General features: G+C 39.2%; 2 protein-coding genes across 6 annotated transcripts in view; one reads left to right on the plus strand and one right to left on the minus strand.

Annotated features, from left to right (window-relative positions):
- LOC147028800 (carbohydrate sulfotransferase 8-like) overlaps positions 1 to 16,221 on the plus strand; it is a 303,172-nt gene that overhangs the window by 169,108 nt on the left and 117,843 nt on the right. For 4 of the 5 annotated variants that reach the window (XM_085879518.1, XM_085879517.1, XM_085879516.1 and 1 more), the window contains one exon: positions 15,706 to 15,804. The gene's annotated coding sequence lies outside the window, so the exon portion shown is untranslated. Of the gene's footprint in view, positions 1 to 12,697; positions 12,816 to 15,705; positions 15,805 to 16,221 lie in introns of all 5 variants that reach the window. The other variant, XM_085879520.1, reaches the window with a different exon arrangement.
- LOC147028801 (uncharacterized) overlaps positions 1 to 16,221 on the minus strand; it is a 328,207-nt gene that overhangs the window by 85,334 nt on the left and 226,652 nt on the right. The window lies entirely within an intron of this gene.

The following is a 16,221-nucleotide window of genomic DNA, read 5'->3' on the forward strand; positions in this document are numbered from 1 at the left end:
GTCCGAAGGAAGCGGTTCAGTCTGGCATTTTTAATATGTAATAGGAAAAGCCTAGAATTGAACGAACCAATTAGAATTACCCGTTAGAACTACCCTTTTAGAACACTTCACAATTACCCTTTATAAACCCTTAGAATCACTTTTAAGAACCCTTTAGAAATTAGCTTTAGTACTCATTATAATTACCCGTTCGAACCCTCGAGAATCAGAGACGGTGTTCGGGATGGGTATCCCATGCAATTGCACAGGGCCCCGAGATAACAAGGGGCCCCACACAACCTGTCATGGTTCACAATATTTTGAGATGGGGCCCCTCGAGGGTGGGGTCTCACTTTGCCGACAAAACATATCTCAACTTGTGAGAGGTGATAAGCACATCGCAAAGGGAATGCTACATCTCAACGAAAGAAAGTACGTGACGTCATCAATCAATTAAAAAATGTTTTTCCTGATGTTTAACTTGACAGGACTATTCCTAAATTAGGGGGTGAGGTTAAGTTAGTGGAGGAAGCGAGTGGAATAACAACTCCATTTAATGTAAATAAATACAACAATAATCACAATAATATTTACATAATTCCTCATGTGAATAAATATCGATATTATTGAACAAATCCACACTACAATTTATTGTACGATCACAAAACACCTCTCTTTAGAAAATGAAATAACCCATGCTCACAGCAGAATGTTATGGTTTTTGAGATCAGAACACCCATCCCGAGGATGAAACTAAACTACCCGAGCAGTGCTGAAAGGAGAAAAAAGCTCCACAAAAGGGGAAATGCGTGAAAATCATATGAAATTAACTGTTTTCATCACACAAATGGCAGAACCAGAAAAGGGTCTGAGGCTGAGCACATGTGCTGAGGTGTGTTCATTTATCAATCAGCTTGTGGATCGCTCAGTGTGTGTGTGTCTGTGTCTGTGTCTCTCACTCACCAAGTGGGTGAAGCACTCAAGCAAGCAGTCTGACAAAACCTTTGATAAGGAACGGCTGGCTCGGCAAGCGATAGCAAGCTGACTGATAATGGAAAACACCCCATGGATCAGCTTTTTGCGTGAGTTTGTGTTTATGGCTGGCGGTGAGATTAGGGGGGTTACCGTTATTCTAATCACACAAAATAATTTTAAATTCATCGATGGGAGCGGCCAGGGGGGATCATATTCTTCTTTTTATTACTCCCAATTATTGTCCTATTATTATTGTTAATATTACTATTATTAATATTATTTTTCAATACTGTAATGTTAATATTATTATTAATACGAGTGCGTGGCCATACATGCAAAAAAAAAACAACTTTCAAACAACCACACAGGCTGTTCCTTCGCTCTCGTAAACGACGACTGGATTGGGGCATTGTGTTTAGCTATAAATGCGCATCAGAAATCGAGAAATTATTAGAATACAGGAAGTCATCACTCTCCAGAAGTCCGTACGTTGTAACCCGTAATGGGGAATATGGCTGAGGTTCTCTTCCCCAATGGCCACGCCTATGCAGCAACGTGTCCTGTCATTGGTTGGTAAATAAATGGCCATAACTTGGGAACCACTTGTCCAATTAATATCAAACCTTGAGAAGGCACATACTCAGGTCCCCAGCAATATACCTGGCAAGTTTCAATGAGATCGGACCAGTGGTTGTCGATCGAGAAACAGCGATCGCAGACACACACACACACACACACACACACACACACACACACACACACACACACACACACACACACACACACACAGACACACACACACACATTGCTGGAATTATTGATAGATGCTATTCTCATTAGTTTGAGACATCCTTGGAAAAATGGCACGATAAGGTGGAACGACGTTCAAGCTGCTGTATACACCTTTCCAATGTGGAAAAGGCAATAAAACGGGAATTCCTCCGGATTTTTTTGCAATCGAGGTTAAAGAAACATAGGCAAGGTGAGTGTGAAAATAACACGGATTCCTCTTACTCATGAGTCGTGATACAATTGAGAGTTCTGAAGCATCACTCATAAGAACCTCTCCCACCACCATCAGGAGTGGCGCTACGTGGGATACATTGACGAAGCCAATTTGCGTCACAGCACCTTCGGAATTCCTGCTAAGGAAGGCAAATTAAGTCACTATAACCTTTGCGTTACGACCCGTAGTCCTCTTGGCAAGTTTAATTGGTTGATATTGCATAAGTAACAACTGAACACATCGACGTCAGACAGACAGACAGACGTCAAAATACATATATTAGTGTGATGATGGATTGGCAGGTTGGCATGGACCCCACTGGACCATTATTGCGTTTTTCATGGGGCCCCCAAATGACTAATGCTGTCTATGTCCAGAATTACCCTTTAGAACCCTTTATAATTACCCTTTATAATTACCCTTGAGAATAACCCTTTAGAACCCTCTAGAATTCCACTTTAGAACCCTCTAGAATTATACCTTAGAACCCTTTGAAATTAAACACAGTGGGTTAAGGCCCGGTCACACCTTGACGTTTTAGCCAACGTATGCCGATTTTTGAATTTTTTTTCTAAAACGCTGGCACACGTTGAATACGTTATGGGTAAGTTTTGATAACATTGAGAGCACGCTGAAAAACACTGCCATACGTCGTTGTACGCTGGCTTTAAACGTTGTACTTTTCGGTTGTCCTCAAATTTTTTCATGCTTGAAATTTCACGACGTATGCCGGCGTATGACTCACACGTTCCGCTACGCTGGCCACAAGTTGTATGCACGGTCTGCGATCGTTGACAGACGTCAACACATGCTACTTGTAAGTTAATCATAAATTGAGACACGCCGAGGTAATGTTTAGCGTACCCGAAACTTATTTCTAACCTATGATTAACGTGTTGTTGGCACGTTACGCGATCGTTGCCACACATCGACAGACGTTACTTTTAAGTTACTCATAGGCTGAAAGACGTCGGTATAATGGATCGTCCTTGCGTCAGCGTCCACGGCCACGGCCAGGACACTTATTTGCAGCATTCTTCAAACTTTTCTTCGGCATGACGAGGATGTTCACACTTCGATGTCTAGCTTGGCTATGATTCCAATTGTCCATCGGCAGCGTCTATTTAAAATAGTCGAGTTTGAGCGTTTTAACACGTTCAGAAGAAACGTTTCAAATTTCCAAACCCCAGCGTCAAAAAACAAAGGCGAGTGACAGCAATTTAAATCGTTCATTGTAAACAATGAAAATAGCTGAGTGGTACCGTTTAAAAGTCGTTGAGTGTAAAAAAAATCCAATTGTTGAGCGCAAGCGTCTACTTTCAATAGTGGAGATGCAGCCATTTAAATCGTTGAGTGGCAGCCTATGAACCTACCCGTGGACACGCGGACGCAAGGACGATCCATCATAACCCACACCCTCCCCCTCACACTCACCTACTACTGCCAACATGAACAAACTACTACTAATACTAATACTAATACTGATACTGTTACTGCTGACATGGACATCGACTCAAAAAGGACTCGAAAACACAGTTGGGTTCCCCTTTTATGAACACCATTTTTATATACCAATTCCCAAAACCGCTGGGAACACGTCTTTATATGGCAGTTGTAACCTAGAAACACGTTAATTTTTTTTTTTGTCGACCGGAAGACGTCATTGCAATACGTCTACATACGTCGATGTGTGTTGGGACTACGTAAAGAATTGGTTCAAAGCACGTCAGACATAAGTTAGAAATAAGTTTCGCGTAAAAAAGACATTACCGCGACGCATTTCGACTTATGAGTAGCTTATAAGTAGCGTTTGTGGACGTGTGTAAGCGTCCACATATCGTGTGTAAAACTTATCCCCATCGCATGCAGAACGTGTGTCATACGCCGAGTACGTCGTAAAATTTTGAACATGTTTAAAATTTCTTGACGTACTCTACTTACTACGACGTATGATAGCGTACTTTAGCGTTGTACTCACATATACCAAACTTACTCATACCGTATTTGACGTTCCCCAACGTTTTAGACACATTTTTCTTAGGTCGGCATACGCTGGCAAGATCGCCAAGGTGTGACCGCGATGTTGACACTTCCATTTCTACGGCAGTTATGATTCGAATCGTTGTGCATCAGCCTTTTAATAGGCTACGTCACGACATCGTCGGCGATGCGTGCAGCGCGCTATGCCGAAGTTAGACTATCGTTGGGCATCGGTTGTGTAGGCCGACAACAGGTCAGCATTCGTTGGTATAAGTTATCTATAACACAACGAAACGTTCTGTGTCCATTACTAATATGTTATGCATACGACCAACTCGTTATGAATACGTCCGAATCTTAAAAAAAAAAACATCAAAAGTTCAACGTCAGCCAGCGTTTTACATACATTTTAATACGTTGCCATCGCTGGCTAAAACGTCAAGGTGTGACCGGGCCTTTAGAAAGGTGGTTCTTCTTCAGGAAGGATGGATGGAAGAAAGGAAGGACATACCAAATATTGTACTGACTACACGGCTTAAAAATTATCTCATTACTCTCTGTGCATGTGCAATCAGGACAAATTCAGAGTCAAAGTACTGTTAAACTACAGGTTCATTTTCCGATTCGTGTTCATTAATATAACATTCAATTGAAATCAAGTTGTTCCTCGATCATAGAACGATGTTTGGCGATGGATGGACAGATGGACAGACAGAAGAGAATCAATTGCTTAACTCCACTTTTCACATCATGTGCGTGGGGTAACAGACAGTGAAATGGAGAAATAAAAATCTGTTCTCAAAATCCACTGACAAATTGTCACCCATTCCCACCATCCCCCCCCCAACCTCCCTAGCCTTCATAATCTCAGACAATTTATCTTGTTTTCAGTTTGTTCTAAAACACAGTTTGGGCCAAATGTAAACTGCATTAGGTTGAATGTAGCCCATATATATTTTAATATGTCATTGTTTGAGCCATAATACTATGGGGGTACAACAAGCTCACATATCCTGAATATCACAAGGTGACCTTTACTTTTATTTATTATTTTGGGAAGGCCTGGGGGATGACTGGGAGGAATGACTTTTCAATACAATTACCACTCCATGGAATTTATCTCTGTGTTATAATGAGATTATACTCCATATATTTGTGGGTGGGGAGGGAGGTGGAGATGGGATAGGTGGAACTAAAATACTTACCTGGCCTATGCTCTGTCTTGCAATGCCGTATTTAGCTGTGCCTTTAAAATCAAAACCAGGCATCCATAACTGGATTTAATATAAATATTTCCAAACCCATATTATGATCTTGCCCTTCCTGAATGCAGCTTTGTGATACTCATCTGAAAAAGGTTTTATGTTTCTTTTACACATTGCTCTCCATATTTTTGAAATAAATAACTTAGATGTGGCCACTGACATTTTCTGATGTTGGTGATTAACCTTAGAAAGATTATACTGCTCTCTCTCTCTCTCTCTCTCTCTCTCTCTCTCTCTCTCTCTCTCTCTCTCTCTCTCTCTCTCTCTCTCTCTCTCTCTCTCTCTGTCTCTGTCTCTGTCTCTGTCTCTGTCTCTGTCTCTGTCTCTGTCTCTGTCTCTGTCTCTGTCTCTGTCTCTGTCTCTCTCTGTCACTGTCTCTCTTGGCTTTCTATCACTTTTAAGCTTCACGTTAGCCATTATTTTACCAGTGTATTTGCCCTTTTTAGTCCTATGTGGTTCACATATAAGGCTGAATACTCTGCATCATTAGCATGCTCTTTAATTTACTTCCATTTTACCCATTGAATATCTACTAGTTATCTGAGATATTTTTGAGTATGGAAAGAAAGAAATGACTAAATTAATAAAAATAATTTCTTCCTAATAAGATGCATTTTTATTTGTTAAACGCATTGTTGTTAAATTACATTGTAAATGATTTTTACCCCAGGTGCAGGAAGCGAAAATCAGAGTGAAGCAATGGGTCCACTCTGTCTGTCTGTCTATCTACAAATGTCAATCTATAATTGAGGAGCAACTTAATTTCGGTTGAATTTTATGTTTTGACCACGAATCAGAACATGAACCTGCAGTTTAGCAGTATTTTATTTGGCTCTGAATTTGGAAAAATGGATGGAATGTCGTCCCGAGCGTGCATGCAAACAGAGGAGTGAGGTAGTTGTTTGTCTGTCTGCCTGTTTGGCAGGCAGTCAAACAAAATAGACAAGAAAAAGAGAAATCAGAGATTGCAGACCATTGCCAGGACTTGTTTTGTGTTGTGTATTTTGTGTGGCGTTTGTGTACTGGTGTGTTACATATTTAATTATAGACAGGATTAGAACTGCCACTTTATAAGAGCTGGCAGTGATGACTGGGTACCAAGATGTCCTGCTTTGAGGCAACCCTGCTATGATCGGACACCTGACCCTGACCCATTATGTTTAATATTATTAATTTGAATTCAGAATGGGGTTAAAATGAATTAAATTTAAATCAAATAGAAGACCAAATAGGTAAGTCCTGCATTGGAGTCATCAGAAGGAAACAAAACAAGGAATAAGCAAAGATGAAGTCATCAGGAGGAACCTTTGGGTTTTAACTGCTACTTCTCTACCCTCAAACCCATCCAGGCACAGCCAAGTGAGCCTTATGTTTTTTTTGAAAAAAAAAAATATAAATATATATATATATATATATATATATATATATATATATATATATATATATATATATATATATACATATATGAGCCTGTTGTTGGCACAGTGGTTAGGGCAGCGGCTTGGAATCCAAAAGGTCCTGAGTTCAAGCCCCGTTGGGCCACTGAATTAATACACCAGGGGGTTGACTCAGCCTGTCATCCTTCCGAGGTCGGTGAAATGAATACCAGTGTACTGGGCCGGTGTATACCCCGGTTAAAATAGGTGTACCATATCCCTGTGTCGTAAGAGGCGACCAGGGTTGCGTCAGGAAGGGCATCCGGCGTAAAACATGTGCCAAATCACCATGCGGACCATACGGATGATCCGCTGTGGCGACCCCTAAAGGGAGCAGCCGAAAGAAGAAGAAATATATATATATATATATATATATATATATATATATATATATATGACCCCATATCAAAAAATTAAATAATTCTGGCTGCCAGACTATGTGTCCAATCAGGTTGAAATTTAAAATATATATTCCCCATCAATAAGAGATCATAGTTGTAAAGTTTCACATCGATTGATGAAGTGGTTCAAGAGAAAGAATTTAAAAAATATTTTCACTCAATCCAACATGGCTGCCAGAACATGTGACCTATTGATTACTTGTGAATACCCTGGTATCCCCAAGGCTTGGGGAACATTTATGTGAAGTTTCCCCTTGATCTGTCCGGCCGTCTAGAGAAGATTTTTTTTATAGGTGTTAGGGTAAATTCAAAAAGGCTGCCAAACCATGTGACCTTTGACATCATATAGGTGAACATTTTGTTACTCAGGATAGGCGGTCATATGTGTAAAGTTTTGCCTCGAACTGTTCAGCCATTTCAGAGAAGAAGTTTTTTTTAACAATATGGCTGCCAAATCACGTGACAGATGACACCATCAATTTTTTTTTTCTGTGGACCCATTTATCTTTTGATGACCCTCAAAATTTTCATGCTGATTGGATGTAGCATTCCACATATGCAATTATGATGTCATAATGAAGGCACCTATGACATCATAAATCACACTTATTCTGCATGTGGAGTACTTGCTATGTGCCAAGTTTAATTTTATGCCTTAGTGCGGTTTGAGAGATACAGAGGTCCAAATTCTTTCCACTTTTCCAACATGGCTGCCACACCACATGACCATTTTACCCATTGAATATCTACAATGGCCTATGTTGACATCGTTATGATGTCATAATTGCATATGTAGAACGCTACATCCGATCAGTATGAAAATTTTGAGGGTCATCTACTATGGCCTATGTTGACCCTTGACCAACGTGATATTTATCATGAAAACATTCCACACGAATAGCTGCTCCTCTGGTGAAAAAAAAAATGAAAATCTCTGGTCCTCTGCCAAGCAGTTGTGGAGAAAAACACGAAATGTCTGTGCAGATATACAAACAAAGAGACAGACAGATGAACAAGAAAAGATGTCGTGCAGAGCACAACACTTGCAAAATCCATAAAACAAATTTGACCTTAACAATAATTGGTGGTTAAATTATATGACGAAATGTGCATATCCTCTTCAAATTTCAAGTCAATTGGATGAAAATTAACAATTTTAGAAATTTGGTCTATGTTGACCTTTTGGCCTAAGTTCATCTGAAAAATAATGGGTGATTGAATTCAGTAACCCAATATGCAAATCCTCTTCAAATTTCAAGTCAATGGGATGAAAATTGAGGATTTCAGAAATTCCACCTTAGTTGTTTACCTTGGGCCAATGTTGACCTTTTGGTCGATGTTGACCTCAAAAATAATTGGCTGGTTGAATTAATTAACCTGAAATATGAATCCTCTTCAAATTTCAAGTCAATCGGATAAAATTTGAGGATTTTAGAAATTTGACAAATTTGTTGACCTTTGGCCTATGTTGACCTTTTGACGTCAAAAACAATATGCTTCTTGCCAATGACAAACTCTACCATGAACAGAAGGTTAAACTTCTAAAATTGATGATTTTAGAAGTTTGACCTTGAGTTGACCTTCGACCTCAAAATCAATCAGCTTCTCAGTTGAGACCACCTTTACAACTTCGTAAAGTTTCATGATGATTGGTTTGGAATTGTGACCTGCAGGCGATAAACAGACAGACAGAATAACAAAATCGACTGACCAATATATTTTTAAAATCTTCGATTTTGCAAGTTGCAAACAGACAAATGGACCCAAATACAATACCCTCTCCTCTGGTGAGTGTAAAAATTATTCCGAAAAAGAAACTTGCTGTTTTACCAATGTCGTAAAGGACACAAACAGCACGAATAACTAATTTAACGTGTTAAATAGGTGGTGGAAAAAGACAGTGTGTAAACAGTGGTAAATTTTCCCAAAATTTTTTTTTTGCAACAACCTTTAAAACCTTTATTTTATTTCAATTGAATTATAAGTTTGAATACGAGATCAGAAATCACCTTCATGGTACTTCCAAAAACCTCCAGTTTCATAGTACTTGGACAAATTATTATGCCATTTTATGACATCACGACCAATCAAATTTGCCGCTCCCGGGAAATTATCGAGATTTGGACAAAATTGTGGCTCATATGACATGTCGATCGTGATTGGAAACGCAAAGCAAGAGTTGAAAAGACCCTTGCCATGTACTTTTTCTTAAGACTGCATGCGTAAGGTGTTCTATCTTGTTTCATATCGGTTTTTAACTTTTATTTAGAAAAACAAGCCTTATCACTATTTGGCAAACCAAAACTTGGACACAAACCAATGCAAACTAAGATGTTGATTTAAGAATTTCTAATTGTTCATGGACACACAACGATATTTTAGCTTGCAGTCTTGTTCTGTCAACATCATTCATACAAATAATCTTGCCTTTCTCAATTTTGAATACCTTTTTTACTTTATAATGTCTTGAAGAAAATAACACCTTTAATAATCTAAATTTACATGGAGACCAACAAATTTTTCAATTTTGTTAATTGTATCTCTTGCCTTATTTTTTTTGTCTCTGTTAGGTCGTTTAAAAATCAATAACTTACTTTTATTGGCTCCTTATGCAACCTGAACCTGGGCCTTGAGACCCGAGCCAGGAAAGGTTGGGATAGAATGTGGGATTTGCCTTCATGAAAAAGAGCATATTGCCCTGGAAACAAGAAGTGCACAGGAGCAGGTTGGATTGTGACAGCATGAGGATAAGATAGGCTGAGAGCATGAGCATTGAAATTGCCTATCTCGTCTTTGATTTCTCATCTCCTGGCCTGCAGCCTTCCATGTTTTTTTTTTCTTCTGGAGATTATATTTCGAACTGAAAGCATCAATTTTAGAAGCATGGAGATTACACAGTGGAGAAGTTGGTGCCTTTCACAGCAGGTTGCCAATGTTCCAACCCATTCATTATCAGCCTTGCTCCATTGAAGGATCCCTAGTTGAAGTCCTGTTGTGGATTTTATTGCCACATCTAATTAGCAAGTGACAACAAGCACGAGGTTCACAACTTTCTTTGAGACGAGTAGTGCCTTTGTCTGTGTCCCTGTTTACATTATATGTGTGACCCGCTAATTACCCTTTGTCTCCATTAGGATGTCAGGCCTAATGGTCAGCCATACTGGACAAGTAACTGCTTGACTGGCCAGCAAGTTTTGGAAATATCCTCGGAGACCTCATTAACTGTTTCAAACTCTGAATACTGCGAACTGCTCACCCACTTCCCCTTTCTTGCTTTCATGAAGGCCTCTTAGTTTCCCTCCACCCATTCGGCCTGTAGCAATCAATAATTCATTTGTCCGTGTTTATTTGATTCCCAGTGCTTCCGCAGATCACAAATTTGCCCCTGGTGGTATGACTAATGCCTTGCTGATTTTGGGGGGTTTTATATTTTTTATACGCTTGTTGGTCATGGTTTGTGGCTGAGTTAATGGCAAGGAAATGATGTAACCCTTGACATGAAGTTTTACATGGTAAATTGTAATAAGTATTTAGTGTTGGTTTTATTTTTGTTACTAAAATTGAATTTATATTTTGCCTTTAAGTCGTGCCTACTGATACAGCTGAATACATTAGCAGTAACAAGTCGAAGGGACATCAAATCAGCCACATGAGCTACATGTTCAAAAAAAATCTGAAATTTTATTCTTGACCTTGCATCCCTAATCCCTTTTGCCTTGAGAATTGTAAAAGAATCCTGTGTGTAACATTTGACCCACTGTTCCATCAGCAGATTTAATTGTACTAGTAAATACCCATTGCCTCCGGGAATGTGACTCGCTGAAGAAAGAAGCTGAGCTGTGCACCGAAGTAATTATTTGGGAGATTCGGGTGTGTTTTCTTGAAGAAAAAAAAAATTGCACTTATCGTTTAAAGTCAGGATTGACGATTGGCCCAGCCGTGCAGGTGAAAATAGTGTCGGACCCCTACCATCATGGTGGGAAGGGGAGGACATGTGTGCCCATGAGCTGACCATAGGTACCCCCAGCACGTATGCAAAATTTGGTGGAGATTGACCTTGCCGTTTATTTTTATTTTTTTCAATGATTTTCAGACGTACACATATAGATATGTACATATACATGCACATCAGAGATTTGCCTTATTTCATATAATAGGATGATAAACTAGACAATATCTCTCTCTCTCTCTCTCTCTCTCTCTCTCTCTCTCTCTCTCTCTCTCTCTCTCTCTCTCTCTCTCTCTCTCTCTCTCTCTCTCTCTCTCTCTCTCTCTCTCTCTCTCTCTCTCTCTCTCTCTCTGTACTTTATTGTGGTTGTGTCCTTGGAATTCATGCTTATAATGCTTTCCACCTTTCCTACTGTACTGGCATTGGTTTCGAATTAACCATTTTGTTTCACTAATAAGCTGGTTTGTGTTTGCACGGACATCACTTGTTATGAGAGTTATTTGCTTGGCCTCTTTGCAAGGCACGATCACATGTAGCATTGGCGGCGATTATTTTTTTATGTTAAACAAAACACTGCAGTATATAACATTTCGCAAGGTATACCCATATATATTTATGGCATTGGATATTGGTAGTTAAAATATCAATTGCAAAATCACCCTGTGGCTGAAGAAATAGACATGTGGAGAAGTTTGTTACAGGTGCACATGCACATGTGAGTATATATCCATGTCTCTGGTTTAAAAAAAAAAGTACAAAAAGTGAAAACTGCAGGACTTCAAAAACAACTGGGTTGTAGTTATTTATATTGTCCAAAAGCGACGATATGCTCTCCTTTTTTATATATTTTTAAAAAAATTCGTCATAAATATACCACCTGTTTTGGATTTCATTTGCATTTTTAGTATAAAAAGAGTCTCCATTAATGACTAATGGAGATCTCTTTTCCTGTCTGGATGGAAGATGTGAAACAAGAGAACTTTAATCAATGCACAGAAAACAAGGCAGCCAGGAGATTGGAAGCAAAACAAAGATTGCGTATCGACCCTTTCGATGAGAAATATGAATCAGTTAGCTGTGTGTGAAGGCAATGCCTTGTTTTCGCATCAGCCTTTTTGTCCAAACAGCCTTCAGAATGAGTGTACCAACAATGGCCTTCAATGAATACGTTCCATTTTTTGTTTATTAAATTTTCTTTTCCTTTGCAGACTGTGTTCATTTTGCAATTACTTATCTTCCAACCTAGCATTGCATTGTTTATGAATCTTCTTATGTATGCATTTATAGGGGTTGTCGACAGGATGGTGGGGCAGTAAGTCTATCTCTATCAATGTTTTCTGCCATCTATACTGAAATGCAAAATAAACTTACCACTTGTTTGAAATGTAATAAAATTGTAACAGTTCAAAATAAAACAAACCAACAATTGCTAATTGAAACATTGGCATTTTATTGATGACATGTCAAGTTTTTGACCAAGATACACCATCTCCTAAGTTTGTTCTACAGTACAGAACAGCATATGGTGCAATGTCAGTCCCCTTTCAATAGCGTGTGTGGCCACCATTGTTTTGGATACAGGCAGTACATCGTTGGCGCATACTGCCTACCAGTCTTTGGATGGATTGCTGCTGGATTCTGTTCCACTCAGTCCTCAATGTCTGAAGCCATCTGACTTCGGACCATCTCCCTGTCCTGCCTTGCAGTGGTGACTCTTGGCCTCCCTGATCGAGGTCTGTCATCTGCAGAGTTGTGGAGGGTGTCTCTGTCCATCAGGGCTGATATCGTCTGGTGTGAACAGCCAAGGCAACGTGCCACCTCACGGTAGTTCAATCCGCCTTGCAGTATGCCCAAGGCACACTGCCGTTGGTCTCTTTGACAATCGTGGCATGTTGATTGAAATGCCCATTTTGCACTGGCCTTTTTAAAGCCAATATCAAGACATCACGTGCAGCTCATTAAAATCATCCCGTACCCCTTGGCTAATCACTGACAGTCAAAACGGCTGTTCAACAGCTGTGCTATGAAGTGACCATTGAAGGTTCAAGTGACCATCCGTGATCGTTTTGTCTGACAGTGAGGACACTATTGTCCACAAATAAGTTCACACATTTACTACACGCAGTGTTATTGTTGATATTTGAAGGTTTAAAAGGTGGTAAGTTTCTTTTGCGTTTCAGTATATATATATATATATATATATATATATATATATATATATATATATATATATATATATATATATATATATATATATATATATATATATATATATATATGTATATATATATATATATATATATATATATATATATATATATATATATATATATATATATATATATATATATATATATATATTACTAAAACTCTCATCTTGTATGAATGTTCCCGAAATACAGCCAAAACAGAACACGATAGTGCAAAAATTTTCGGCCCACCTTACTTACTATTCTCCTGCAGTGTGCAGTACCAAGTTTCGTTCAAATCGGGCAATGAAAAAAAATATATTAAAAAATCAATTCAAAAAAAATCAAAATCAATAAAAAAAATTTTTTTAATGAAAATAAAAAAAAATCAAAAAATCAACTCTTCAGGAGAATTTGATCAATGCAAACAACCTCAGCTGTATAGATGGCTGGAGCTATCTTTTTTTTCCTTCTTGAAATGACTTATTTTAACAATCTCAAACATTTAGTACAGACAAAGAATGATTTATTTTTAAGCATAAAATAAACATCGCCATTTTGATCTAATACATCCGTGTTCATTAATAAATAAAATTGTGTTTAGAAGATTACGCACAATAATTTCTTCGACTTTCTTTTCTGTGTTTTTTTTTCACATTGACCCGCAATATCAAGTTTTGTTCGAATCGGGCAACGAAAATAATTATTTAAAAAATCAATTCCCGATTCAGTCAAGTACTCTTCAAGAGTATTTGATCAATGCAAACAACCTCAGCGGTATAGTTCGCTGGAACTATCTTTTTTTTTTCTTGAAATGATTTTTTTCATCAACCGCTGTCACAGCGGGAACCCAATGGGTTCACGTGTCGTTTAGTTTTAAGATAAATTAAAAAAACTAATATTATGGATATGGCTTAGTTTACACTAGTTATTTCCATTGTACATGTTCATCATAAGCGTACGTAATAAGTGTATTATTATGCATGTACAGCAGTGTCGAGTTTGTTTTCGTGAAGTTCCCTTTGTCTTCCCTCCCAGCCTGTTCATGTCTGCACACCCATGTCCCCACCTTAGTGTCTATTGAGGTTTTCCCCAATGCGATCTGTCATTAAGTAACGGCAGCACAAGATTCCACGTGGCCTGGAGACAGCGAGGGGCAGTGTGTGTTTGTGGCACTAGGCGGCCATGTGGACTGAAGCACCAAGAACCAGATACGTCCACATGGCTGGCATGGGCACTGGTTGTAGAGGACCACAACGCTCCAGTAAAGTGGGGGCAACCCCCATGTAGTCGTCCAATGGGTATGCAACGGGTGGTCCAAGCACAGCCCCAGGGAGAGGTAATAAAAGGGAACTATGAGTGGAACTCACTCTCCCTGTTCCTGGCCACGCTCTGGCTAGCCCTGGTCTGTCCATCTTGCTTGACTGGAGTGGCTCACTTAACTGGAATGGCCCATTTGTTGGATCGATTTAGTTTCTGGTGTGGCTCTGCTTTGGTTCAGCAGACAAGAATTCTTCAAGGTGTGAGTGGACAAGCCATCTTGCGAGCTGTACGTTTGGGAGTGTCTGGCACTAAGGGCATGCAAAAGCAACGTTGCTCACGCGAAACACTTTTGTCTGTCTGTCTGTCTGTCTGTCTCTCTCTCCCCTGTCGAATGAGATAAGCACATACATAAATAAGTCTGATGTTGAAGCCTTGGGCGTGAACATGAGGGTTTTTATTTATTGTACAGTTCTGTGATTGCCACAGCAGCTGTGTCTTTCTTCCCTTCTCCCCTGGCCCAATTTATTTATTATTTATAGATCCTTTGTTAATGTGAGCCTGTGTCGTGGACATTAGACAATGTGTATCTCCTAGCACATCATCAATTTGGCAGAATATACCTGCAGACAGGTCAATTGGGAATCGGCGCATTTAAGGCACCATTAGAAAGACAAGTGGCCAACAGAGCTCTGCTCGGCTATTCACTGTTGGCAGATTCGCCAGCGGCTGCCTGGTTCTTAAACTATCAGCAAGCTTGCAGATTTTGGGCAGATGTGTTGTCTTCTCTTCCCCTACCATTCTGGTGTTGCGTTGGTGGCTCGAGACTGCACACTATTATGATAATCTCTGAAAGGAAAGCAGCAAGTTCTAATTCGTTTGACGACTCAACAAGAATTTTTTTGTCATATTGATACTCAATATCAAAGGCCTATCAAGAAGCAGAAGAAAGAGAAGCAACAGATAATTTTAATAGAGGTCAAGTCTGAAGATGTCAAAAATAGGTCATGAGGAAGTGAGGGTTGTCCGAGTTGGTCTAACCAATATAAAAGTCACTTTTTTGACTCCCAACCTTGGGGAGCTGCCTGTGGATGACTGGGAATATGGAATTAAATGTGCAGATGTAGCAAAGGCCATTGTTCTGACAGTGTTGGGTTTAAACCTCGACATTTCTTTCATAGTTGCTAATCAAAATGAATTCATACTGCAATGCTTTATCACTGGTCATAATGAAATGACTTTGCATGCACACTTTATCATTGCAGATACTAAGGAGATTGAAGTTCGGGATTTAAAAAGAAATTGTTTGTGCAATACAACTACCGGAAACAACAGAAGCTGCTACAGAAGACACAAACACTTTGGTAAGCTGGAAGCCTCAGGCAGCAAATCATTCAGCAGCGTAACTATTCCGAAGCGAACATCCATGCAGTAACCTAGTAAGCATTAAATCAGCATATCCTGGAGCTGAAATATTCTCAAACATGACCATTTGTTGCAGTGCAACCCTCATACCATGACCCCTTTTATGTATTTGTGTCTATAATATCTTGTTCCTGTGTCAGCAGGATCTTCCTGGAAACAGACTAGTTTTGGCCTCAGTGGATATCATGTGACCCCAGCCTAATGTATTCCATGCTAGGAACTTTCTTTCGCTGATACAGCATAGAAGTATGAAACTTTTGGCTTATTCCATCTGAGGTTTTATCCCAGTTTATGTCAAATTTCTGCTTAGTTGAAAGTCCAAACGATTAACTTAGTCCCCTATAAATGTAATGATT

This window comes from Eptatretus burgeri, chromosome 4 (assembly GCF_056783735.1).
Source record: "Eptatretus burgeri isolate ZD-2024b chromosome 4, Ebu_testis_v1, whole genome shotgun sequence".
Taxonomy (NCBI): domain Eukaryota; kingdom Metazoa; phylum Chordata; class Myxini; order Myxiniformes; family Myxinidae; genus Eptatretus; species Eptatretus burgeri.